At 37.6% G+C, this 25,815-nt stretch overlaps 1 long non-coding RNA gene across 1 annotated transcript; it reads right to left on the bottom strand.

The window, feature by feature from the left end:
• Positions 1-31: 31 nt before the first annotated feature.
• LOC118971131 (uncharacterized) lies at positions 32-25,811 on the bottom strand. Its single transcript, XR_005059412.2, has 4 exons — positions 25,670-25,811; positions 10,774-10,862; positions 7,433-7,581; positions 32-227 (listed from the first exon to the last, which is right to left on the bottom strand). It is a non-coding gene; the product is annotated as an uncharacterized lncRNA (long non-coding RNA).
• Positions 25,812-25,815: the final 4 nt, after the last annotated feature.

Genomic DNA, 25,815 nt, shown 5'->3' with positions numbered 1-25,815 from the left:
GAATTAGCCACGGCATAGGCGTCATCTAGTTATTGATGTTTATTGTTTTATTTAATCATTTTCTTTTTCTTTTTATCACCTTCAAAGGTAACCCAGAAGTTACTAAGCAAAACTGGAAATTTGGCTCTGATACTCGGGGCGTCAAAACCAGATACCTCTAAGAAGCCACGTTCCTCGGTTAATTTCGTTCATTCGTTCATTCATTCATTCACTCGTTCTACAGAAACCTACAAATAAAAAATATTTACTGTGTTACAAGGTCTGTTATTCGCACTAGGGTATGTCAGATTTAGGAGTTTTCTCATTTTGGAGGCGTTCAATAAAGCTTTATTGAATACATTTCTAGAAATAAAATCTAACCTTCACTATTTCCTTACCTCCATTCCTCAAAATTCTTACTGGGTTGAAAGCTAGAGAATCAAAAGGTTATTTTAAAAAACTACTAATGTGCGGCTTGTAGGAGAGAAGACGGGCGGTTAGTCTGCTATTTTAAGTGCCAAATGTTTGAACAACCTTCTGATTCAAATGAGAATAATGTGAAACCCTTGAGAAAATATTCTGCATATCAAACCTATATAAAACTCATCTTCTATGAGCTTTATATAAAACCCTCAAACTGTACATCTCAAAAGCACTTTTATAATTGTACATAATATTAATTCCTTATTTAATTTATACTCTTACATATTGTTCAGAAGACTTTCATTTGAGTGCAAGGTCTCAGTGGACAGTTGATTTCCAAATAGGTTTAATGACCTGTGAAAATACCCTCTCTCATTCATTTTATTAAACAAGAATTTACTATAGTCTTTTATAAATCATTATATTTACTTAGTTATTCCCATGGACAAGATATTGGACACAAACAATACCACCACCAAATATAAGATATAGTTGCTGTTCTCAAGAAACTTTGTCAAACAAGCCTGGGAGGCACTTACGTACGGGGGCCTTTGCAATTAACTGTTTCCTCTTCCTGGACCCCGTTTTTACAATTGTCAACAGAGCTGGGTCCCTCACTTCCTTAGGGTATTTTCTTAAATTCCTCTATTCCATGATGTCTCTCTGACCATACTACTTAATAACTGCAAAACCCTCTACATTCCCTGGAGCCTCCTCCGCTGAACTGGGATTGAGGAAAAAATGAAATTAGAAAGTAAAGGATGTCAGAAACAAGAGTATCAAACCATCATCTATGTGGACATTGGAATCTTGAAAAAAAATAATGGAAATAATCACTCAGAGGAAGAGAATGAACCAGGTGCTGAATTGATCAATGAATTGACAAGAGTGACTACGAGCCTGACAGACAACTAATTCTAAAAACAAAACAAAACAGCAGTAGACTCATAAACGCTGAGAAATGACTGGTGGTTACCATGGGGAAGAGATTGGGGTAGGTGGGTAAAATAGAAAATAAACATATTGTAGCATGCCAGAATTCCATTCCATTTTAAGGATGAATTATATTTCACTGTAGATAAATACATAATTTGTTTATCCATTTATTTATCAGTAGACATTTGGGTTGTTTCTATCTTCTGGCTTTTGTGAATAGTGCTGTTTAGAACATTGATTTACAAACATCTGTTTAAGCTCCTGCTTTTAATTATGTAGAATATACATCCAGAAGTAAAATTACTGTATCACATGGAAGTTCATGTTAAATTTTTTGAGTAACTACAATACTATTTTCCATGGTGGCTACACCTTTTTACATTCCCACCAATAGTGCACCAGGAAGACAATTTCTCCGCACCCTTGCCAAACAGCAAATCTTTTTAATTTAGCCATTCTGGGGGTTTACAGAGGAATCTCAGCATGGTTTTAATTACCCTAATAATTAATGATGTTGAGCATCTTCTCTTCCTGGTGATCAGAATACACTTTTGCAAAGTGCCTGTTGAAGTCTTTTTGACAACTTTTTATTAGATTGTCTCTTTCTTATTAATTTGTTTCTTTTCAAAAACATGTATTGTAACTATCATTTTCCTATGTGTGGTGTGGTTTTGAACTCTCTTAATGGTTTCTTATGATGAACAGAAGTTCTTAATTTTAATGTGGTCTCATGTGTACTGTTTTAAAAAATCTTTGTCTACTCCACAGTTATAAAGATGTTCTGTGGTGGGGTTACTTTTAAGCTTTATTATTTTATTATATTTAGATTTTAAATCTAGTGGAGCTGATTTTTTTTGCATACAGTGTATGACTTAAGGGTTAAGATACATATTTTTCCATGTGGATATCTAACCCCACTGGCACTGTTGATTGAAAAGTCCTTTCTCCACGGCACTAAAGGACTTCCTTGTCATAAACCAGATGACCATATCATGTGTGGATTTGTTTCTGAACTCCTAATTCTGTTCCATGGATCTACTTGTCTACCCAGGCACAGATATTGCACTGCCTTGATTACTATAGATTTATAATAGATCTTGGTTTCTGGTATTTTGACTCTTTTTGTTCTTCTGATTCAAGAGGACTTTGCCAGTCTTTGTCCTCTGCATTTTCGTATAAATGTTAAAGTCAGCTTGTTAATTTAGCAAAAATCTTAGCTAAGATTCTGTTTGGCATTGCTAGTTACTGCCATTAAATTCACCTTTGAACATTTCAAGATTTCATCTGGTTGATCTTAGAAATCATAAAATATAAATTGTTCCACTTGAACATATTACAAACCTGTCACCCGTTTTATCTTAGCCTTTATAGATGAAGCTGAAATTTCAAAAGTGAAAAGGCACTTTTTCCTGCCTGATTTGACCATGATATGTATTTAACACATCTTCAGTCGCCCTTGCTACCTTCTTGAAAGGTAATACGTTAAAACTGAAAATAGTCCCTCATAGATGTTAAAAGAGAGAATCTATTTTACATGAAATGACATCAAAAACCAATTATAACTTGTAAAACAGAAAATGTGATTAAATGTCTGGTATAAAAAGAAAACAGGGCCTTCATTCCTAGGGGGCTCTGTGGCTCTTGTCACTGATATTACTTCATTTTGATGTTTTAAAAATGATCAATCTGTAGCCTCTGCGGGAGGGACGTTTAAAACAGGAGATCGCACAGCAGAGCAGAGCAAGAGGACATTCTAGGGCACAATGCAGGAAAATGCTAGCGACAATGACAGCAAGGTGACTCAGGCTGGGACAGGATGCAACCTCCAGCAGATAAAACTGACATCTAATGTGCTCACACATACTGCAATTAGATTTGCACATATTGTAATTAACAAAAAAAGGTGCATTAAAAAACTAAGCTGAAGGGAAAACCAAAAAATAAAAATAAATTCCCTATTTGTGAATAATGCTGCTGGGAACAGTCATGTACAAATATCTGTTTAAGCTCCTACTTTCAAGTCTTCAACATTATCACATTTTTCCTAAAATCACAGCAGCTCCTTACTCCATATTGTTCGGTTTTTTTTCTGGTTTCCATATATTGTCTTCTGCAGCTGTTTTTAACCAGATCTTTCTTATAATTTCGACCTTCAATCTGTATTCTGAAATGCTACAACTTCTCAGTATCGTGGAACAACTTGGTGTGATACAGGGAGAGCTTTGTTCTTTCACTTGGTTAGTCAGTCAGGTAAGAGGCAACCACTCATTCACTGACCAATTACTGTGTGCCTGATGTCTGAGAATTTGCTAGATATTAAAAAAATATCAGAATAAGCTTCATTTACCCACAATGAAAAAATGTTTATTTATATCTTTATTAATATTTTAGGGGTATGAATTTGTTCTCTAGCATTCAAACCAAAATAGCAGTAGGATTTAGAACAAAAGAATACGGAGAAGGAGTCGTTTGTCAGAATCACAGCAAGGTGTGGATAAGACTAGACACCTGCCTGTTTAATCTGCTGTTGTTACCGCAGGGCCACTCGGCCAAGTCCCTTAAAGGCTAACATCGAACTGTTTTTAAGGGCAGATGCAAAACAAAGAATAACCACCTGCAAATTACATTTGCTTCTTTGTTCCCTACAGTTCTAGGGTGCAAACTGTTTCTTTTTTCTTATAATAAGGTAACTGATGCTCATTATAGAAAATGTGGAAGATAGAGATGTATACTCCTGCCTCCGTATTTTAAGCTGCATTATCTCCATTGAGTGAATTTGAGTCCTCTTGTGCATACTAAAGATAGGTGGGATTCCAGTACCATTGCTACTGTATTTCCAGAGGAACAAAACACTGAATCTGTGATGAGTCTATGATCATTTTCAGTAATCTTTTGGTCCAGAACTCCAGGCACTCACTATACCAAAACAACTTCTGTCTGTGCTTAAGTGGTTGACACCATGTGTTACCCACTCAGTTTGGGGAGAATTTGAGTAACTTTTTTGCTATCTTTTGTTTAAATCAAATATCTACTTCCAGATGGTCTGTAGCTTTATATTCTTTCAGATTTGCACATTGTTCTGTGTGAGCTATTGCACACTCCCTGTACCAAATTCCCTACAAAGAATCATGACCTGGTGCTTTCAGATGCATTCAGTTGCTTTAATGACCTCTCACTGGCAGGAGATGTTTCATAATTCTTTTTGAACATTTTGTTGTTGTTACTGTTTATAACTTCTTTCTACTATGTATGTAATAGTATCAATACCCTTCTAATCACCTGTCCTCCCTAAAAGCAGGCATTTAATGAGAAAATAACTGAACATTACCATTCCTCTGAAAATGATATTTAGTCTTAAAAGAAATGGCAATAGTGAAAAAGAAAAGATAATGAGTTTTCAGAGTGAAGTATAGAGAGAATTTCCAAGTCAGTTGTGTAAAACTTCAGAATTTGACAATAATGTTCTTACTTACAGTGTTCTTATATGGGGCATCCTTAAAAGCTCTCAATGAGTAAATTAGCCATGCGTACAATGAAGGGGATATAAAATGAATAACAAACAGGTTCTATTCTCAACACCTGATGGAATGATTAGTATAGATGGGAATAACTCTCATGAAAGGATTATGTGATAAAGTCCTTAAAGAAGATTCATACATTTTTATACAGGCTCAAGTTCAATTCTGGGTTGACTGACTAGGGTAGCCTTCATGGAGGACCAACATTTGAGCTGGGCTTCAAGGGATTCTTGGGTGGGACTACAAAGGACATCGCAAGGGATTATATTCCTGGCATAGGGGATTATAGAGCCAAAGGCCAGTAGGTGTTAAGACACAGGGCATGATTCTGTTATGGTGAAAATTATAAGTGAAGTAGGGGTAGGAGAGAAGACTGGGAAGAAAAGTAGGGACAAATGTGGGGAAATTTAGAAATGCCAACCTTTGCTACCTCGTTTCCCACCTATTTTAAAATTTATTTTACATTAAATTCTATATTTTACCATCTTTACTCTTTTTTTAACATGACAGACTGATTGTATATAAATAAAAACATAAACATTCAATCCACTGGTAACTCAGAAACCAAACAGCGAACAATGGAAAAGAAAATGTGAAAAGGCCAGGAGTGTGGCACGTTTGCCATCTTGGTAATTATCTCTTTCAAAAACGGGAGGGAATTCCCACTTCTGATAGGAGGGACTGTTCTTACGATGTGGAGTTTTTAAGGCCCCAATCATCTGAAATTTCCCCAGACAAAGCAAACCTTCTTGGACAGTCAGTCACGAGCAGGGCCCTGACAAAACCCCAAGAATCTATGGCTGGAAGGGCCACACGGAAGGAAGTCACTCTTGTTTCTGGTGGGGTTTGTTTCCTTTTGAAATACACTAATCATAAGAGCAAGGAGAAGGGGAAATTGAGTAGAAAAAGCAAAGAAATTTATAAATGATGGTCTCATCCTATTCTTTTATATTTAACAGTGTGACGTAAGACTCTACTCACCTTTGTCCTATCATATCAAAATAATGCTGTTTTCTTTTAATGTGTTACCTAGAGTTCCCAGTTCTCACATCACCATAGTTAAGAAATGAACATGAAACATGCAATACCAGTGTCTCCTATGTCCTCAACTTTGCACTATTTTTTTATTCTGCTAGTGCAGCCACATTATCACTTTAAGAAGCACTAGCAGTAGAGCCATTAATGAAAACAGAGACATAGGAAGACAACAATTTAAATGGTTTGAAATATACAAAATGTAAACCTAAATGCAGTGATTTTGACATTAAGAATTACAAAGAGCTTAAAGAGATCATTAATCTGTTAACTTATTTATTCTTTACTTAAAATTTCTATATTTGTTTTAATTCAAAACTTGGAGATTCAAATTGAAAAATTCAGAGTCATTAATTTAAAGAGGGAGGAATTCTTTTTTCAGTGTGTACATTTTGACCAAACAAGACAGAAAGACTCTGACACATAGTTTAGGTAGAAAGAAAGGTAAATACATTTATACTAAAATGGCCAGTTGTTATTTCTTTATTTCAGAACTTCTATCCAACTTATTAAAAGAAAACCTAACAGCAGAGAGGCATGGGAAGGGATCTCAGCAAACATAAAAGGTTTTATGGTTTTTTTAAATTTTTCAGTGCAGGTGCTGTGAATGATCAAATCTGTTAAAATAAATATTCATTTTTTGATATGGCATGAGCATCAAGTCTTTCTTTTTCTTGAATGCAAATCTACATTGTCGAGGGTTTTTTTTAAATTTCTGTTTTTTCTTATCACTGCCACCCCTACCCCCACTCACCCAGCCTCCCACCAACACCATCCACGTTCCTCTGTGAGCACAACAAACTGGAATGCCACCAGGGGCCAGACAGCAAATACGTGATCTAAGCTGAGGAAGGGTAAAACCACCAGAGAACATAGAAGTTTCTCCTCTCCAAAAGTGGGTGACAGCTCTTCAGTGTCACTTGATCACCCTCAAGCAGGATGCTGGCCCAGTGGTGACAGAACTTCCTATGCTTAGAGAAAAGCCCGAATCCAGAAAATGTTTTTGCAGTCTCCTGAGATAAACAATGACCCTGGTCAGGCCTCCAGAACATAACTGCAGACCAGATTCAACCTGCACTCCTTGGCTTACAAACCCTGCTTAGACTTTGTTTAACATTTCATTAAAACCTTTACAGAAAGGAAAGAAACAAAAATCAAAATCAAATCATGCAGTGTTTGACTTACTTCCCTTGGTATTGAGGTATTACTTCTTGCTTGATACTGGAAGGAAAACTTTGGTATAGGCAAAAATTGAACCAATTGGAATGCAAGCAGCAATCAGGAGTCCATTTTGATTATCAGTGACGCAAACATGCAAATGTCGCCTGCCTCCTAGCATTGGCGGATTCCCAGTAGCTGATAAACTATTATCTGGAAAGCTATCACTCTGGTTTAACAGGTTAATGGAGTTTTTCTTGTGCTAGTTTACAAAAATGTATAAGAAAATACATGTATCTTTTCCACATTTGAAGACCAGTCACGCTTTTCTATAAATAATAGCTTGTCCACAAAGGATACAAATGACAGAAAGCAAAGCATACCTGACCGTTGAGTGATTTATTTCCACACGAATCTGTTGTATGGAAATCAATTCTCCGTTCCATTTCTGGAATGAAAAGGCTCAAAAATCACTTTAGTCTCGTTTATTCTAGGAGATGGACAATATACGTTACAGCCATTAGTTATACTCCTATGAAATACAAAAGGCTTTTATTACAAACAATGTGATTATACAAGTAAAATTTCAAGATTTAGTAATGACTTCTAACAGAACCCTACTGATTTTTCTTATATTCCTTATTCTTCTTATTTTATGTTTCTGATACTCTCCAAAAATTCTGCCAAATTCCTTATCCCTCCTACATAGGAATGATCACATTTTGTAGGAACCACTTATGCATAAAAGGAATTTGAATTATCATGTCTTTTCCTATGGTGCTTTTGAATATTAGTCAGTAGAAATATAGTTGCAAGAACAGTTATGTTTATTCATGAATTTGAGGACATCTCCATTTTTAGATATTTTCTTAAAAGCTATTAATATCTTGAATTTACTTATAATATTGCTTTTAACTATTAATAAGAAATTTCTCCTGCAATATCTAAGTTGTGTGATTGGTGAAATTAGACACATTCTTTTTTTTAATTCTAAATAAAATAGCAATTATTCAAATCAGAACATGGTTTTTGTGGTATACAATTATCCTGGTTTGTGCACCTTTGAACAGGAGTATATAAATGAAAAGAAAGGTTAGCTTTACATTTATAACAGTACTTTACATTTATAAGCACCCTCCCCTGAAAAAAACATTGAAAACCATGGCCAGCTCTAAACAACACCTATCTTACCCTAATATCACGTGTCCTTCCATCAAATTACAAAATTTCAACTGCTTTATGTAGGGTAGGCAGTCTACTATAAAAACAGACCCCGAAGTATATAATGGCTCAAAAATGATAGAATCGTATTTGCCAGGTATGTGAGGTCAAAAATGCGTGATCCTGAATCACCAGAGGCTCTCTTCCAAGTAGCAATACTGGGTCATTGCCTCCTCTTATGTTTTCTCTTTACCATTGTCACCAGCTGGCTTCTAAGGTCACCATACTTGTCTGAATTAAGTCATTGTAAAGAGAAAGGGCATGCACAGTCACATATGGGAAGTCTGTGCCCTCCAGGACTGGGAGTGGCATATATCTCACTCCCATTGGCTGGACTTGATGACACAGCCACAATAACTCAGGCAGAAACTGGGAGAAGTCGCCTGGCTCTATGTTTCAGTCTATGAGAAAATGGGCTGAAGGAGCAAAAAGCCAACCTCTGCTTCACCAAATATCTGCGATTGTGCGGAGGTTGCATGATCTTTGCAAAGATGTTACATGCTCCGTGAGAAATAAGATAATACTAGATTTGCCATCAGAAAATTCAGGAATGTACTAATTTTAATAGAGATTTTAGTACATATCAGAATGATCTTAAATCAATCGTTAGGAAGTGGTCCTCAGCCAAATATAAAAATGAAAGTCGGTATCAGTATAGCCCCAAGGTCGGTGGAACTGGGAAGCTTATTACCCAAGGGGAAAAGCAAGTAATGTGTGTTTGGCAAACTTCTAAAAACAACAGTAGAAACAACAAATATATCAAATATGACAAAACTTTTTTCCCTGTGCTTCCTGTGTTATTCCCATAACAAATTATGACAAATTGGGTGGCTTAAAAGAACAGAAATGCATTCTTTCACAGAAATCCAAAATCCAGGCAGCGGGGGCCCTTCCTGAGGCTCAGAGGGAGAATTCTTTCCATGCCTCTTTCTGGCCTCTCTCCTGGATCGCTGGCAATCCTCTGCATTCCTTGTTCACAGACACATCATCCATCTCGCCTCCCATCTGCATTTTCTCTGTGTCTGTGTATCTCAACTCCCCCTCTTCTTTATCTTATAAGAACACTGATCATTGGATTTAGGGATCACCTAAATCTCAGGATTAATCTCAGCTCAAGATCCTTAACTTAATTTTATCTACAAAGCCCCTATTTCCAAATAAGGTCACGTTCACAGGTATCGGGAGTTAAGACCTGGACATAATTTTGGAGGACTCAATTCAACCCATGACGATAACCCACGCAGGTTTGACACCGAGCTTTTGTAGAGTGAAGGGAGGCCAGAGACAATGAGACCCAAATTTGAGTTGATTAATGTAGCCCAGGGGCCGAGGAGGAACCTCCACTCAAAGTGAGCGCTGTCTGAGAATTTTATTCAGTCTTCCTTTTTAAGCTGATGTAAAGACGGAGTCTTGTTTTTGTATTTTTCTGCATGCTGCATTTTTCTACTATTAGAAGTGTGGGCTTTTTTCATTAAATAGTTTGAAACGGTCAAAGTTTTTGGAATTGTTGAATCATCGTTACGTTTTTCTTTCCCTCATAGCAATAAATCAAAGAAAGACAACATGCAAAAGCCCCTCTTCTTGCTCACATTTTCCTCTCTTTATTACAATTTTACTCACTAGTTGATTCCACTCCGAATATTTCCGTGTTTCAGTTAACTTTTATTTACAGTTTTGAAATAGGAACCTCTGAACCATGAAAAGGGCAAAAATTCAACTGAAGTTCTTCAATTCCTGCATAAAGTATATGTGTATATCTGCTTGATAACTAAGTAGTTTTAGAAACATCCACAGAGACTAAACTTTAGTTTTACTTTAAGAATTTAAAATATCTTTTGAAGGGAATGAAAGTAAAAACGAAGCAGTTTGCATTTCGGCAACTGTGTTTACAGACCTCTCATCAGTAGGTGACAAATATCGTGGAACACAATGTCATGTTTTAAATGAATTTTACTCGGCAAGAGTGTGAATAGAAAGGTTTGGAAGAATTTAAATGTAGGTTCTATATAACTGGTCTTTTAAAAAATTCTCCCTCAGAAATGTGGGATCCACACATAAATCAAGTATAAAAATCAAACGAATATTCATATTTGACCTGACTGTTTATAATTCATAATTCATGATCAAAACCGAAAGTTTCTGTGATGACTGCCCTTGTACTGTTCACCATGTAAGAACTTATTCACTATGTAAGACCTTGTTCACCATGTAAGAACTTGTTCGTTATGCTTCAGAAGATTGGAGACTGTTGAGAATTAGGCTTGGGGTTGATTAATGATTGTGCATTGAGCATTGACCCTCCTATACAGAATTTTATTGTTGTTAACAACCATTTCATCAATAAATATGAGATGCCCTCTCAAAAAAAAAATCACACTAAATATTTTAAAAAGTCTTTATAATAAATATGGGACACACCTATACTAAAACAGTGTTCAATGAAAAAAAAAAAATTCTCCCTCTATGGTATAGTTAAATTCATTCCAAACTATTAACAGGGTACCTGCTTTGAGCTGAGTGCTGTTTTCCGGGCACGACAAACAGGCAGACCAGGTCCCTCTTTTCATGGGGTGTCATTCTAACAGGAGGAGACTGGTAAGGAATAAGCACAAGATGGCTTCAGATATTGACGAGTGCAATGCACACAATGATGTAGGGTGATGTGCCTGAGTGTGCCATGAGGGTGTGGGGCCAGGGATGCCTGCTTTAGCTGAAGCAGTCAGGGGAGCCCTCCCAATGAAAATGATGTTCAAACTGAGATGGAAGGTGGAAAAGGAACTTTGAATACTGCTGAAGTATTAATATTAATATTAGGCTTGTATTAGTGAGGCCACATTCATTCACACTCACATGAAGCAAAAGCAGTCAAAGGAAGAAAAATGATGTTATCTTCGGGACAAGATTTGAAACCAGGAAACTTATTTCTGAGCTGATGACTCATCATAGCGCTGGTATGTATAATAGAGCCAAATACCATCTTGTATGTTTGGCCAGAAACCAACTGAAAGCATTGCAGACCCAGGCCTGCGGTCCTGTGCCCAGATGCAATTTCCTTCTGGGCATGACAGCAGCAAGATCTTAGCAGCAAGTAGCTGTAACTAAAGGTTTAATCTGAAATCCCAGGAGCCTTTTCTCCAATCTCCCATCATTCCCTTTTCCTGGCCCACAACCAGCACCCAGTTTCCTGCTACCAAATCTTCCCGGTTCCTAAGGTTTAGAGTCAATCTAGAATAGCTTGGAGGGGCCAGGAGGATGTAAAACAGAGCCTTCTTTTTGGTAGAGAGCAGAGAAAGGCTTCCCACTTTATTTCCTCAATCTGTCAGTGGGGTAAAATGATGGTCTGGTTAGAACCATGCAGCAGAAATACTTTCCTTAAAGCTGTGGTCAGATTTTTCTTTACATTGAAAATCAAGCTTTGGATTCAACCCAAAACCAATCCAGTGGTCATCATTACCGTCATTTTTCTGCTTTAAAAAAACTCAACTCTACTGAGGTATAATTTACATACCATCAAGTGTGTACAAGTCAGTGAAGGCAAAAGTAAATGTGTGTAAATGCTGCCTAAGGAAAAAGTAAAATATTGTCATCACCCCAACATGCTCTGGTGACCCTTCTCGTTCCATTTCTGCCCCCATCCTCAGTCCCAGGAGCACTGGTTTATTTTCTGTCACTACGTATTTGTCTTTCCTAGAGGTTTAATTTATGTAAGTGGAATCTGAGTGTATGATCTTTTGTATTTGACTTTTCCCATTTAGCATAATACATGGGGATTTATCTGTGTTGCTCCTTGTTTCAGTAGTTTATTATTTTAATAGCTGAGAAATATTCCATCATATGGATATACCACTATTTCTCTGATCATCTTTTGGGACATTTGGGTTGTTTCCAATGGGTTGCTAATATGAATAGAGCTGTTATTAAAATGTGGGTATAGGCTTTTTGTGGACATATGCTCTCTTTTTTCTTGAGTAAATACCTGAGTGGAATTGCTGGGTTTAAAGGTAAAGTGTATATTCAACTTTATAAGAAACTGCTAAATAGTTTTCCAGAGTGATTATAACATTTTACACTCCCACCAGCAATGTATGAGAGTTCCAGATGTTCCCATCCTTGCCAACAATTGGCATCTTGTTTGTTTTTAAAGACATTTGACTGAGTGTATGTGACATCTCATTGTGATTTTAATTTTCATTTTCCTGATGGCTAATGATAGTAAATATTTTCCACATGCTTATTGACCATATGTATGCCTTCCTTTGTGAAGAACCTATTACAAACTTCTGCTCATTTTTAATTGGGTTGGTTCATTTATTGAATTCTAAGAATTCTTTACATATTGTGGACATAGTCCTTTGTGAGGCACATGTATTACACATACTGTCTCCCAATATGTGGCTTGCCTTTTCATTTTATTAATGGTAGTTTTCAAAAAGTAAAATAGTTTTATTTCTCCTGTTATGTTGCTGATTTTTTGCTTGTTTTTCTTGTTGTCATATCCCTAAATTATGAATATAGAGACACTAAGATTATAATTTGCAATAGTATATATTGCTAAATATTAAATGGGTAAAAAAAATTACACTATGGCATTGAAAGAATGTTCTATAATTATAACTGCCTGTATTAGTTTTTTGCAGCAGCTGTAACAAATTACCCAAATAGAGCAGCTTATGACCCCTATTTATTATCTCAAAGTTCCTTAGATCAGAAGTCTGGTCGCTCTGTAGGTCAGGTGGTTCTCTGCTTCCAGTTTCCTAAGGCCACGATCAAGGTGTCAGCAAGGCTGCACTCCTTTCTGGAAGTTGCGGAGTTGAATCCACTTTCAGGCTCACGCAGGCTGCTGGCGGAATCTGGTTCCTCGCAGCTGGAGGATTCAGATCTCTGATTCCCCACTGGCTGTCAGCTGGGGATTGTTCTCAAGGCTGCAAACAGTCGCTGCATGCGATGCAGAGCCAGCAGTGGCTTTGAGTCCTTCTCAAGGTCTCCGGGCCCTTTTCCCTCATCCCTCTTCCCCTCCTCTGCTGCTGCATCTTTGATGAATCCTCAGGCCTTCCTCCTCTGCTTACCAAGGGTTCGCATGATTAGAAGGGGCCCACTGAGATAACCCAGAATAATCGCCTTATTTTAGCTCAGATGATTAGTTACTTTAATTATAGCTACAAAAGTTCCTTTGCAGAAGTACCAAAATTAGTGTTTGATTGGATAACTAGGGGATGGGAATCTCAAGAGACCATCTTTAGAATTCACCTAACATACTGCCAAACTTACATGTATATTATATATGACAAATGAGTTAAAATTAGATTCAGCAGGAGGTTGGAACTAGGAATGCTAATTGGAAATAATGCTTATTTCCAATAAGCATGGTCTTGTTAAATATTAGTTTATATATTAGAGATAGTGAATGTTGATGTTAAACATTAGTTTATATATTAGAGATAATAAATTAAATAAAATTTACAGATTTTCTGCATAGGCATTTTATTCAGAGTTGTTACTTTTTAACTCTCTTCAATCATAAGCACATTAAGTGTGGACAAAAAAGGAAGAAAAAAATATTTCTCTTGGCTTAGCAATTGACTTGATGGACAGCCTACACAATTAATTAATAATTTGTGTCTGCAGAGCTATAGTCCTAATGAATCCAGGACATTTTTTGAGAAATTGCTAACAGTAGCAGAATAACAAATAAATAACTATAACACACTATTAAAAGGCTGCAAATTGTTTCTCCTCTTTTACTCTTTTTCCTTGCTTTGTCCTTCTTTAAACTGATCACTTCTTCAAATTTAAAGACCAATGTAAGATATGTGAAAACAAGAAAACAAATACGGTATTTCAATGTTAAGTTTCTAGGGCTGTCGTAACAAAATATCACAGGCCAGGTGGTTTAAACAACAGAAATTTATTTCCTCACACTTCTGAGGCTAGAAGCCCAACATCAAGGTAGTATTAGAGTTAGAGTCTGGTGAGATCTCCCTTCCTGGCTTGCATATGGCCACCTACTCACTGTGTCCTCACACGGCCCCCCTTTTGCCCATGTGCAGAGTGAGTGCCCATGTCTTTCCTCTTCTCCTGAAGACACTAAAGTCCTAAACTTATGACCTCAGCTACCTTTATTACCTCCATAAAAGGCCCCATCTTCAAATACTGTCAGATGAGGGTTAGGGCTCCAACCTGTGAATTTTTGAAGGACACAATTCAGTCCATAACACCTGCCTTAATAACATTTTTGTAATTAAAGAAAAATGATGAATTGAACTTGTTATAGGTTGAACTGTGCCCTGCCAAAACAGATATGATGAAATCCTAACCCTTATTTACCTCAGAATGTGACCTTCATTGGAAATGGGGACTTTGCAGATTTTGAAAAGGTGGTTCATGGGCCTTACTTGAATGATTTAAATAAAATGGACTTCAATGATCTATAAGAGCAGATAGTACAAAACTCATTCGTATCATCTTTCTTTCTGTGATAAAAAGCACATAACAAGAGATCTACCCCCTTAACAAATTTTTAAGTGTACAGTATGGTTAACTACAGGCACGATGTTATCAGATCTGCAATGTCTAGTAGATCTCTAGAAATTTTTCATCTTGCATGACTAAAACTATACCCGTTCGACAGCAACCTCTCATTTTCCTTTCCCCCACCCCAGCAAACACCATGCTTGATGCTTCAATGAGTTTGACTCCTTCAGATCCTTCACAGAGGTGGAATCATGAAGTATTTTTCCTCCTGTGGCGGATTTAGTCCACTCAGCATACTGCCCTCAAGATTCATCCATGTTGTAGCATGTGACAGATGTGACGATTAATTTTATGTGTCATTTTGACTGGGGGTTTCTATGAGGATGAGACTAACCTTTGAATCAGTAGGCTGAGTAAAGCAGATTGGCCTCCCTAATATGGTGGGCCTCACGGAGTCGGCTGCAGATCGGAAAAGAGCCAAAAGGCCGGATCAGAGGAACTCCCTTCCCGCCTGACTGCTTAATTTGGAAATGTGGTCTTGTCCTAACTTCAGACTTGAGCTGAAAAACTGGTTCTTCTTAGGTCTTGAGCCTGCAGGCTTTCAGACTGGAATTTATTCGGTGGCTCTCCTGGTTCTAAGACCTTCTAATTTGGGCTAGAACAATATCAGCAACTCCCCTGGATCTCTTGTTGAATGCAAATCTTGGGACTTCTTAGCCTCCATAATTGCGAGAACCAATTCCTTACAAGTCTCTGGTTCTGTTTCCCTGGAGAACCCTAATACAATAACACAATAGGCTTTCCTTTTTTATGCCTGAATAATATTTCACTGTATGTATATACTACATTTCATTTATTTTTTCATCCATTTGTGGATATTTAGGTTGTTTTCCACATCATGGCTATTGTGAATAATGTTGTAGTAAATGTGGGAGTGCTAATATCTCTTCAGGATCCTGATTTTAATTCTTAGGATCAACACCTAGAAATGGGATTCCTGGATCATATGGTGATTCTATTTTTACATTTTTTAGAAAACCCATAGCAGTTGTACCATTTTATTTTCCCACCAACAATGCGCAAGGGTTGTAATCTCTACTCATCCTTATCAATACTTGCTATTTTTTGTTTTTTGTCTTTTTTGTTTGTTTTTGTTCTTTGAGAATGGCCATCCTAACAGCTGTGATCTTGATGTGACTTGGATTTACATTTTTAATAATTAATGATGTCAAGCATCTTTTACTGCTGGCCATTTATATATCTTCTTTGTAGAAATGCCTATTCAATTCCTTTGTCCATTTTTTATTCAGGTAATTTTTTCTTGCTATTGAGCTGTAGGAGTTCTTCATATATTTTGGATATTAACCTGTTATCAAATATATGATTTACAAACATTTTCTCCTATTCATAGTTTGCCTTTGTACTCTACTGATTATTTCCTTCACTGTGCAGAAGCTTTGTAGCTTCATGTAGTAACATTTGACTATTATTGATTTTTATATTGTGTACCATTAACATATTTTATAGTTGGTCATTTTTATACTTTTGTCTTTTAACTTCTAAAGTGATTAATGCACCACCAGTGTTCTGTATTTGTTTGTATTATTGTTTTGATTATTGAGCTTTATGCCTTTGTATACTTTCATGTTGAAGTTCAGCAACTTTCTGTTTCAGACTGAGGGACTCTGTAGTAGTTCTTTGACAGCTCTAATGGTGATGAACTCCTCTGGCCTTTGTTCATTTGACAAAGTCCTTATCCCTCCACGTTTGAAGGACAGTTTTGCCAGATATAGTATTCTTGGTTGCCAGTTTTTTTTTTCCCTTCAGTACTTTGAAAATATCATTCTGCTCCCTTCTGGCCAGCAAGGTTTTGGCTGAGAAAGCCACTTACTGTCTTATGGGGGTTCCTTTGTATGTAATGAGCCACTTTTCTCTTGCTGCTTTCCAAATTTTCTCTGTGACTTTAGATAATTTGAGGGTCTGAGGCTTCCTATTCTGCCATCTTTCTGATGTCACTCCCTGGTCTTTGCAGATTTGACCAAGTTAAGATGAGATCATTAGGGTGGGCCCTAAACCAGTGTGACTGGTGTCCTCATGAAGAAAAGGACGTTTGGACTCAGACATTCAACAGAAGAAAGACAGTGTGAAGACACACAGGGAGAAGATAGCCATGTTACTAGAGTTATGCCAAGAATGCCAAAGATTTCTGGGAAACACCGGAAGCTAGAGAGGCAAGGAAGGATGTCTCCCCTAGTCTCATCAGAGAGAGCATTATTTGCTTGCTGACAGTTTGATTTCAGACTTCTAGCCCCCCAAAACTGTGAGAAGATAAATTTTTGTTATTATAAGCCAATCAGTTTTTGGTTCTTTTTTACAATAGCCCTAGGAAACTACAAGAGTTCCCTTTAACAAACTTAGTTTTGTTGAGGATTCTTTCCTGCCCATCATGATGTATTCATAGACACAACCACTTCCAACTGGTTTCTATTCTCTGTATATGAACCACTAGGAGATTGGGAGAAAGGAATGAAAAAATAAACCAGAGGTAACTAATCTATATTGGATGCTTCTACTGAGACATTAAGGTATCCAAACATGATCCAACTTTACCTTCCTGGTGTTATCTCAAAAACAAAATATATTGCAAAAAACACTTGCTTATTGCTTCTTTGCATCCTTAACAAATATCACTAACTCATATCGTGACTTTGGTAATCAACCTCTTAGCAATTTTTTAAGTCATTTTTTTCTTCTGAATTTTTAAAACTTAAATAAACAGACATGTAAGCAAAATAAAATGAGAATGAAACAAACCACAAAATTATATTTAGTACAGTCATAACATTCGAGTAAAATATGTTTAAAGACCTAAATGTGTGAATACCACTACACTATAAAATTGAGTGAAATATAACTAAAATAGTAAAGTGACCAATCAGCACTGAAGTTATTATTTAGCATTTAAAATTTTTCTGCCTCTAAAATAAATATTACATTTATTTCTTGCTTTCCTTTATTCCTACAGTATGGCTAATAGACACTACTGTTTGTGATAGAACAGAGCCAGCACTGAACTCAACATTCCAGTACTTACTTCGTGCAAAACATAAATTCCAAATAAAAATAAAACTTTCTCACTTTCATATTACTTGCATTATACAGGACAAGCAATTGGCTTTCTATTGGGGATCTTTTCTTTTTTTTGAAAAGGAAGTGAGTTTTGTTATTTCAAAAGAGTGGAGAATGAGCAACCAGAGATATGGATGCCAGCCCAACAACACTCAAGAGCCCACTAACCCATTCCCTTAATACCAACCTCGGGCTGTGATATAAACATATGCAAATTTCCACATGTCATCAGCCTTTGAAGTTAAAACTACAATATTAAATAAACAGTAAATCCATAAATGGCTAGGGGATATTGTAATTAATGCTAAGTCCTGAATGCCAGTAAACATGGATGGGTGGAATTTTGTTCAAATCATACCAAAAAAGACCTATCGTGGGAATTTGTGAGATGACTTCCTAAATTACTCCTATTAGATAATGCTGGGCTCCTTCAGTATGAATGCCACCCTGAAGGACACTTGGAAAATACCAACACTAAATATCATACATTGATACTTATTTAAAAATGGTTTTACATTTTACTTTTTAAGATTTTTTTGTACTGAGGTACATACGATAAAATCTCAAATCTTAGTGTACAGCTTGATGAATTTTGTCATGTGTCTACACTCACGTAACCATCACCCAGATCAAGATATCAAAATTCTTACTACTTTCCTTTCCCTCTTTGCCTATTTCATCCAACCTCCTCCCCTCTCCCTTAGGACAACAACCAGTCTCTTCTCTGTTTATGAGTCTATTTCAGGTCTGTTCGTTTGTTCTGTTTTTTAGATTCCACATATATGTGAAATCATCTGACAATTGTCATTCTGTTGTCTGACTTAATTTCACTTAGCATAATGCCCTCCTGGTTTATCCATGTTGTCATAAATTTCTTTCTTAAAAAGTGAAACTAAGAAAAGTAAGTGTATTGAAGAATATATCTACTACCTAGAATGTTTTCAAATGTATACAGAAACTGGAAAACACAATATTTAAAAATATATTAGAATATAAAAGCAATAATTTCTGCCCCCATCAGAGCTCTCCCCGAAAAGCATTTTTTGTTATGTGTTCTTTATTAAAAACACTCGTCTTCATGTCAATCAGTAACACTCACTGGTTTAAAACTCCATGGTAACATTATCCATTAGAAATACCAAGAGTACCAATAAAAATAATAATTATAATAAATGCCTAGTTGGGAGAAATTTCAGCTCCTTCAGGAATTTCATTTCTCCTTAGTCTCATGGAGGCAAATCATAACTGTTTTGTCAGTTGCTACTGGAGATCTTTTAACTTCGTATCACATCAGTTCAGAAATCCCAAGTCAACTGCTACTCAGATAATATTAAATAATTATTTGGGGTCCTGCAGGAAGCTGCTTGCCTGATCCCTTCCATTGAATAGCATAGAATAAAGTTCCGTATTCCCTTGACACAATGCTCCTCCAATCCCACAATGTGTCAGGGTTATTTTTAATCAGATATACTGAAAAGATATTAACTTTTATGACAATGTACTGGGAAACTACATATGAGAATTTAAGAGATCAGAGATGTCTGCCTATAGTTATTTTATATTCGACAGTAACTGATAATTCTTACACAATTGAGAATCAAACCTTTTCAATGAATGGGATTATGGGGCATAATGGGATGAATTACTGTAAATAAAGAAAAGCCTCTCCTAACAAACCATTTAAGCCAATGAGTATCTGTATAGAAGCAAGAGTAAATAACATGGGTCAAAATGGAAAAAAATATTCTAGAAAGTGTCCCTATCACTGGGAGTTCTATAAGAGCAGGCAGTGTTTCCAGGTTCATCATCTGGGCATCTCCAGCGTGACATCCCACACGTGGTCGGCCTGCAGTGAGAAACTGTTGAATGATTAAAGGAAAAGCAAGTGGCCATCACAAAAAAATCTCTGCACAGTCATTTTGAAGCAACGTATCTAGATGTTTTTATCTCCATCTGTAAATTTTTATTATAGTCCAAATGAAAAGATGGAGGAAAAGGGTAAGTATGACTATTTTCTCCTTTAATTACACATGATGTTTTGAAACAGCACTGCCCTAGGGGTCATGCGGGTCAGACTTCCGGTGGGGTGACCCTATCCCTGTCATGATGTGACCTTGAACTAGTTAAAATCTGAGGTCCAGAGATTAACATCTAGTAAGGGTGTATTACAGATGAAGCAATTTTAATAGCAATATAAAACAATGAAATATACAACGTGCAATTAACAAGAGAAATAATAGTATGCTACTTTGTGTTTACAGTACTCTAGCGTTTACAAATCTCTGCATTCTTGACTCCATTTGCAGTTCACAATGAATCTACAAGAAAGATGGAGTTCAGCCATCCAATAAAAATATGTTAGCCTTGGGTCATCTAAAATAAAACATGGGCATTTTCTAATAGCTATTTTTTAAGGTATAATTTGTAAACCATTCCATTTTCAAAAACATACAACATATTAAGTATAAGATTCAATGGTTTGTAGTAAATTTACAATTATGGAACCACCAAAATCCAATATTAGAACATTTTAATCACCCCAAAAAGATGCCCGGTGCCCATTTACAATCACACCTCATTCCTACCTCCAGTCACTGAAACAGAAAAATGTTTTAGTATATGTATATCCCATGTCTTACAGGACATACTTATACCAAAACATTTTTCACTGTTTATCTGAAATTCATGTCTAACCAAAGATTCCGTATTTTATGGGGTTACCATACCAAAACGTGGACTTTTAAAACTAAACTTTTTTAGTATTGTTGACAGACTTACACATACTTACTCAATCTTTTCATTAGTAACTTAAAATAGGCTTTCATAAGATGGTTAACCAAGGACACGTTTTTACAATTCTTCCTACATAAATCACCATTAGCACAGCTAAGATCTAAGAATAAGTATCTCTAAGGAAACTAATTTGTGTCTCCTATTCACATGTAAGTGCATCTGAGGATATCAGGCAGGAGACCAGGCTTGGTGCTGCTCTGGGATGTTATGAATGTTTATGATTCCATCTGATGTGTCCTGAGGCATTTCCCTTCCATCTTTGACATTCTTTAAGGCATTTGTGCATTTAAAATTAGCTACAGCATATTGTATACCTGTCTATGAAGGTGTTACCCCAACTCAGGGAGCAACCTGTTAAGGAACTAGTAAGTCAGGGCATGTGGAAACCACAAAGAAGAGAGGTTTGCTCTGCTTTATACCCATTGTCCATGTTTTGGAGACCTGAGCCTTCAGGCTGAGAACACTTAGTCCACCTGAGACCTGTTTTTGTATCAAAGGGACGCTTTGGCTAAAGCATTTATAGCAAGATGAGGCTAGACAAATGTTAGGTGGAAATATTTTCTTATATGATCTCTTACAGTCTCTGTGGTGTGGTCCTATTTGTTTCCCTCACTCTATAACCTCGATTTTGTCCTTCAATCTGTCAACCTATATTTCCTGAGGGTACTGATCTGAAAACTAGATGGTGCAGTGGAGACACAGAAGTTCAAGGACTGTGTTTGGTTTCATTTTCCTTTTTGGTCCTAGTGCCATGCTCAGTGCCTACTAGAGTTGGCACTGAAATTCGTGTGCCAAATAAATGAACGCATTCATCAGTGAATAAGATAAAGTTTTTGCTTTTAGCAAGTGTATAGCCTATTTTAGTGACCTTTCTCAGAAAAGGTTAGAAGCTCCACAAAGAAAACCAGGACACATCCATCTCTGCAATTTTATTTTTCTTCTATTTTAGCTTTTTGCTTTAATCTTGAATGTTAAAATCTTTGGATGTCCTACTTTAAACTTCTCACCTGAAATAGAAATAGCAAACGAAATACTAAATGATTCTTTCATGGCTCATTTCATGGCATTATCGGTCAACCTCAACCCCCTTTAGAAGCTTCTTCGTAATTTTTGTCCGACTGAGGGCACCTGCAAATGGCAGTTTCCTCTCTTTTCCTTTGTTTATGATTTCTTTGGATAGCACAGAAATCTCATTTATGGTAGTTTATGGGAGAACAATGCTCTGACACTCTAAATTCATGAATTCAAACAAAACAAAACCTAGGCAGTGGCATACTGGCACATTACTAAATTTACACTTTCAAACTAATGCAAACTACTGAAAGTTCAGTTACATGACAGTCTAATAATCTTGTATTATTGGTATTTTATTGTTCTTTGAGAATTACTAACATTATTCAGTATTCATAAATCTGTCATAGAAAGGACAATAGCTTGGAGGGTATGTAAAATGGTGCAGCTTTTATGGAAAACAGTATGAAGTTTCCTCCAAAATTTAAAAATAGAACTGCCACAATCCCACTTCTGGGTATACATCCAAGGGAACTGAAGCAAGATCTTGAAGAAATATTTGCACACCCATATTCATTGCAGCATTATTCACAATAGCCAAGAGACAGAATCAACTCAAATGCCCATCCACAGATGAATTGATAAAGAGCATGGTGTATGCATATAATAGAATATTATTCAGCCTTAAAAAGGAAAGAAGTCCTGTCTCATGCTACAATCCTACCTCATGAATCTTAAGGACATTATGCTAAGTGTGGTAACTCAACCCAGAAAAAAAGACGGCATGATTTCACTTCTAAGCTGCGATATAATGAGTCATAAGAAATACTTACTTGGTCATTCATATGACCAAGTGTGTATTGCCCAGGTATATTTGATCTTCATCCACAGTTCCTGAAAACACCAGAGCCTTTAAAGGTGAAATGGGTGTTTGGTCATGTTAATGAGAAACTTGTGGACCCTCCCCCAATGGCAGAGAAAGGAGGGTAAATTAGCCAGTGGCCAATAATTTAATCAGTCATGACTATGCAATGAAGCCCTCACGAAACCCCCTGAGAAGAGCTTATCACCCTCTTGGACCCTGCTTCTCTGCGGGAGAGAGAGCTTCTAGGCTTAGGAAACCAGAACCCCTCCACGTGCCACGGAGCCAGGCACCAAGCTCCACGAGGAGAGAAGCGCCTTTATCTGGGACCTTCCCTCCATATCCCTTCATCTCGCTGTTAACCTGTATCACTTACGGTTTCCTTTATTAAACTAATAAATGTAAGTGTTGTCCTGAGTTCTGTGAGCCACTCTAGAAAATTAATCGAACCTAAGAAGTCGTGGCAACCTCCAATCTGTAGCTGGTAGGTCAGAAGCACAGGTAAGTGCCCAGGGCTTGTGACCTGCATCTGGAGTGGGGGCTGGGGGGCAATCTTGTAGGTCGGAGCCCTTAACCTGGGGCATCTGGCCCTGTCTGCCGGCCGATAGCATCAGCATTGAGTCCTTGGACACCCTGCTGGTGCTAGGAAAGTGCTTGGTGTTGTGTGTGGGAAGACCCCCCTCCCCCACGCACACACACACACACACACAAGATAACAGGTGTCCGGGAACCCAGTTTCACTACTGTTACTGCTGTGTATAATACTATTATTGTTGTCCTATAAGAAAAGACACCAACACATGTGTGGTTTCTAACATAGTTAAACTCAGAGAAGCAGAAAGCAGAATGGTGGTTGCCAGGGGCAGGCGGAAGAGAGAAACGAGGAATTCATGTAGAGTTTCAGTTCTGCAAGATGAAAAAGTTCTAGAGGTTGGTTACACAACAATGTGAATAGAGTTGACACTACTGAGCTGTACACTTAAAAAGTCGTTAGGATAGTAAATTTTATGTGGTTTTTAAGCACAATTTTTTAAAAAGGACAGTAGTAGTTAACTGAGACCCAACATTTTCTCAGAAGAGAAAGGATTGCACGTTTAGCTTTTAAACTTTGTTATTTCCATACCAAATGAATCTTGTAGACTGGACAGAGATTATTTCCAAATTAACATTGGAGATTGATGCCAAACAGGCATCCCTATGTGTGAAGCCTAAAAAGGAGAGTTATTTAAAATAGTTTAAATGATTTGGAATAAAACTTCCAAAAGCTGTAATTGAAAGTGTCAGAAACATTAGCTTTGAAACAAGTAACATTTAATCACCTAGATTATACAGAAGCATGAATTTTTGTAGGTTGTTTTCTGCAATCAAATTTACATTTTCATCTGCGGAGACTATTCATCACTTCTGGCTGGCTGGTACCAAGCAGCTTGTCAGAACGTATAAATGCAAACCGCCTACACTGGGAACAGGATATTCCTTTAAGCACAAAGATGTTGAAAGTTTAATTAGAGTGCTTCAAGATAACAGGTGTCTGAGAGTGGTGAGATTAAAATAAAGGGCATTTTGCATATCTGTATTTCTTTAGTTACTAAAAGTTTAAAATTATAGTCATTTATGCCTATAAAGCAGCCTTAAGGGGCACTAAAATGTCAAACTTTTCAGAGACGCACACTTGCCAAAGGAGAGAATCTGACAGGAGATATATCCCCCAAAGAATCATGAAGATTCAAAGAAAGAATTAATTACCCCCAGTTAGACATTATTTTATACCAAGTCCCTGCCATAACCTCTTTTTTGTTGTTGTTGTTACTGGGAGTCTATCTTTACAGGGTCAGAAAATATGATACTTGCATTTAATAAGCATAAGAATGGTGATTAACAACTGACTGGTACCATGATAATCATAGTAGACAAAAATTATCTATTTAGCACCAGGGTAGAATAAATTGTACTTGTAAGGACCGTGTGGTAATTTTAATGGAGGCGAGGAAGGCACAATTACAAAGCCTAATTCCCTGTTAATAAACAGGGTGTCCCTGCTGCCCGTGCTCACACAACCCTCTACAGCCCAAGGGAGAGTGAGTTTACCAGGTAGCTCCTCTCAGTGAGCGTGGGGACCTGTACAGACAGCCACAGGCTTGGGGGTGGACACTAGGGTGGTTTAAAATGAGTTCAGTCTTCGTTGCCTTGAATCTGAGATGTTTATGCACCATCCAAATGGAAATGGAAAGAAAGAGCCTGAATATCCACCCCAAAACTTCACAATGGAGACCTAAACAGGAGAGACAGGCGTGTGTGCTGAGGGTGACTGATGTCCGTCCCACGGATCAGATCACCACAGCGAGCTCTGCTTGTGAAAAGGAAGCCGTGGAGGCTGGAGACCCGCGCACTGCAGTTCGGGTTTTCCAGGGAGAACCTCTGAGACGGAGTCTCATGCTCAGGATGTTTATTGGGAAGTGCACGTGGCATCTGCCTGCAGAGGCGGTGCGGGGGAGGGAGAGGGCTCAGCAAAGAAGGAATCTGAGCTGCCAGGCTGCCCGCACTGTGAGCTGTCCTGGAAATGGCCAGAGTAACCCGGCCCTTGTGCTCTGCTGTGATCAGTCAGTCACTGGCTATGTGGCCTGGGAAGGGTGGGACCTCACAGGAGAGCCCCCTCAGTGGCCGAGGCCATGCTGGGCTGAGCTGAAAGCTGCCCCTTGTCTTGTCTGTACTCCCAGCAGCCATGGTAGCAAAGCCCTCCATGTAGAGGGGCCGGGCAGCCCGTCCCCACGTCCACCATACAGAAGTGCAGAGATGTGAGGTGTGAACCGGGAAAGAGAAGCCTTAGGTTCAGGCATTATAAAGAACAAGCAGAGACATAGCAGGACAATAAATAGCTGTGCTGCTTCATAAGTGCTGGAGGCCAGAAGAAAAAGGAGAAAGCAGTCAATATCGGCGAGCATTATTTTAAAAAAGTCAAACAAGGGCCATCAAGGGTAGACAGATGTCAAGAATTCACAGCTACCAGGAGAGGCACAGGCTTCGAGGCACCACAGCTTTTACAGGAAGATAAAGGACAAATGGCCCACAAGTGGCATGAAGTATAAAGGAGTTGCCAGTCCAAATCTTTATGGGGTTGCAAGGATCGACCCACCAAATCCATTGAAAAGGGCCAAGTCGGATCCAGTGTCTTCAGAGGATTCAGGATTCAGTTAAGAGTTGAGAGTGGTGTCCAGTAATGAAGTGCAGGGTGCCAAAGGTTTGCTTCGCCGCATTAAATGATCCAAAGCTCAGCAGGAA

The sequence above is a fragment of the Manis javanica genome, chromosome 1, assembly GCF_040802235.1.
Source record: "Manis javanica isolate MJ-LG chromosome 1, MJ_LKY, whole genome shotgun sequence".
NCBI classification, from domain to species: Eukaryota; Metazoa; Chordata; class Mammalia; order Pholidota; family Manidae; genus Manis; species Manis javanica.
Note: the sequence above shows the minus strand (reverse complement) of the source record. Positions and strands in the feature narration are given on the sequence as shown.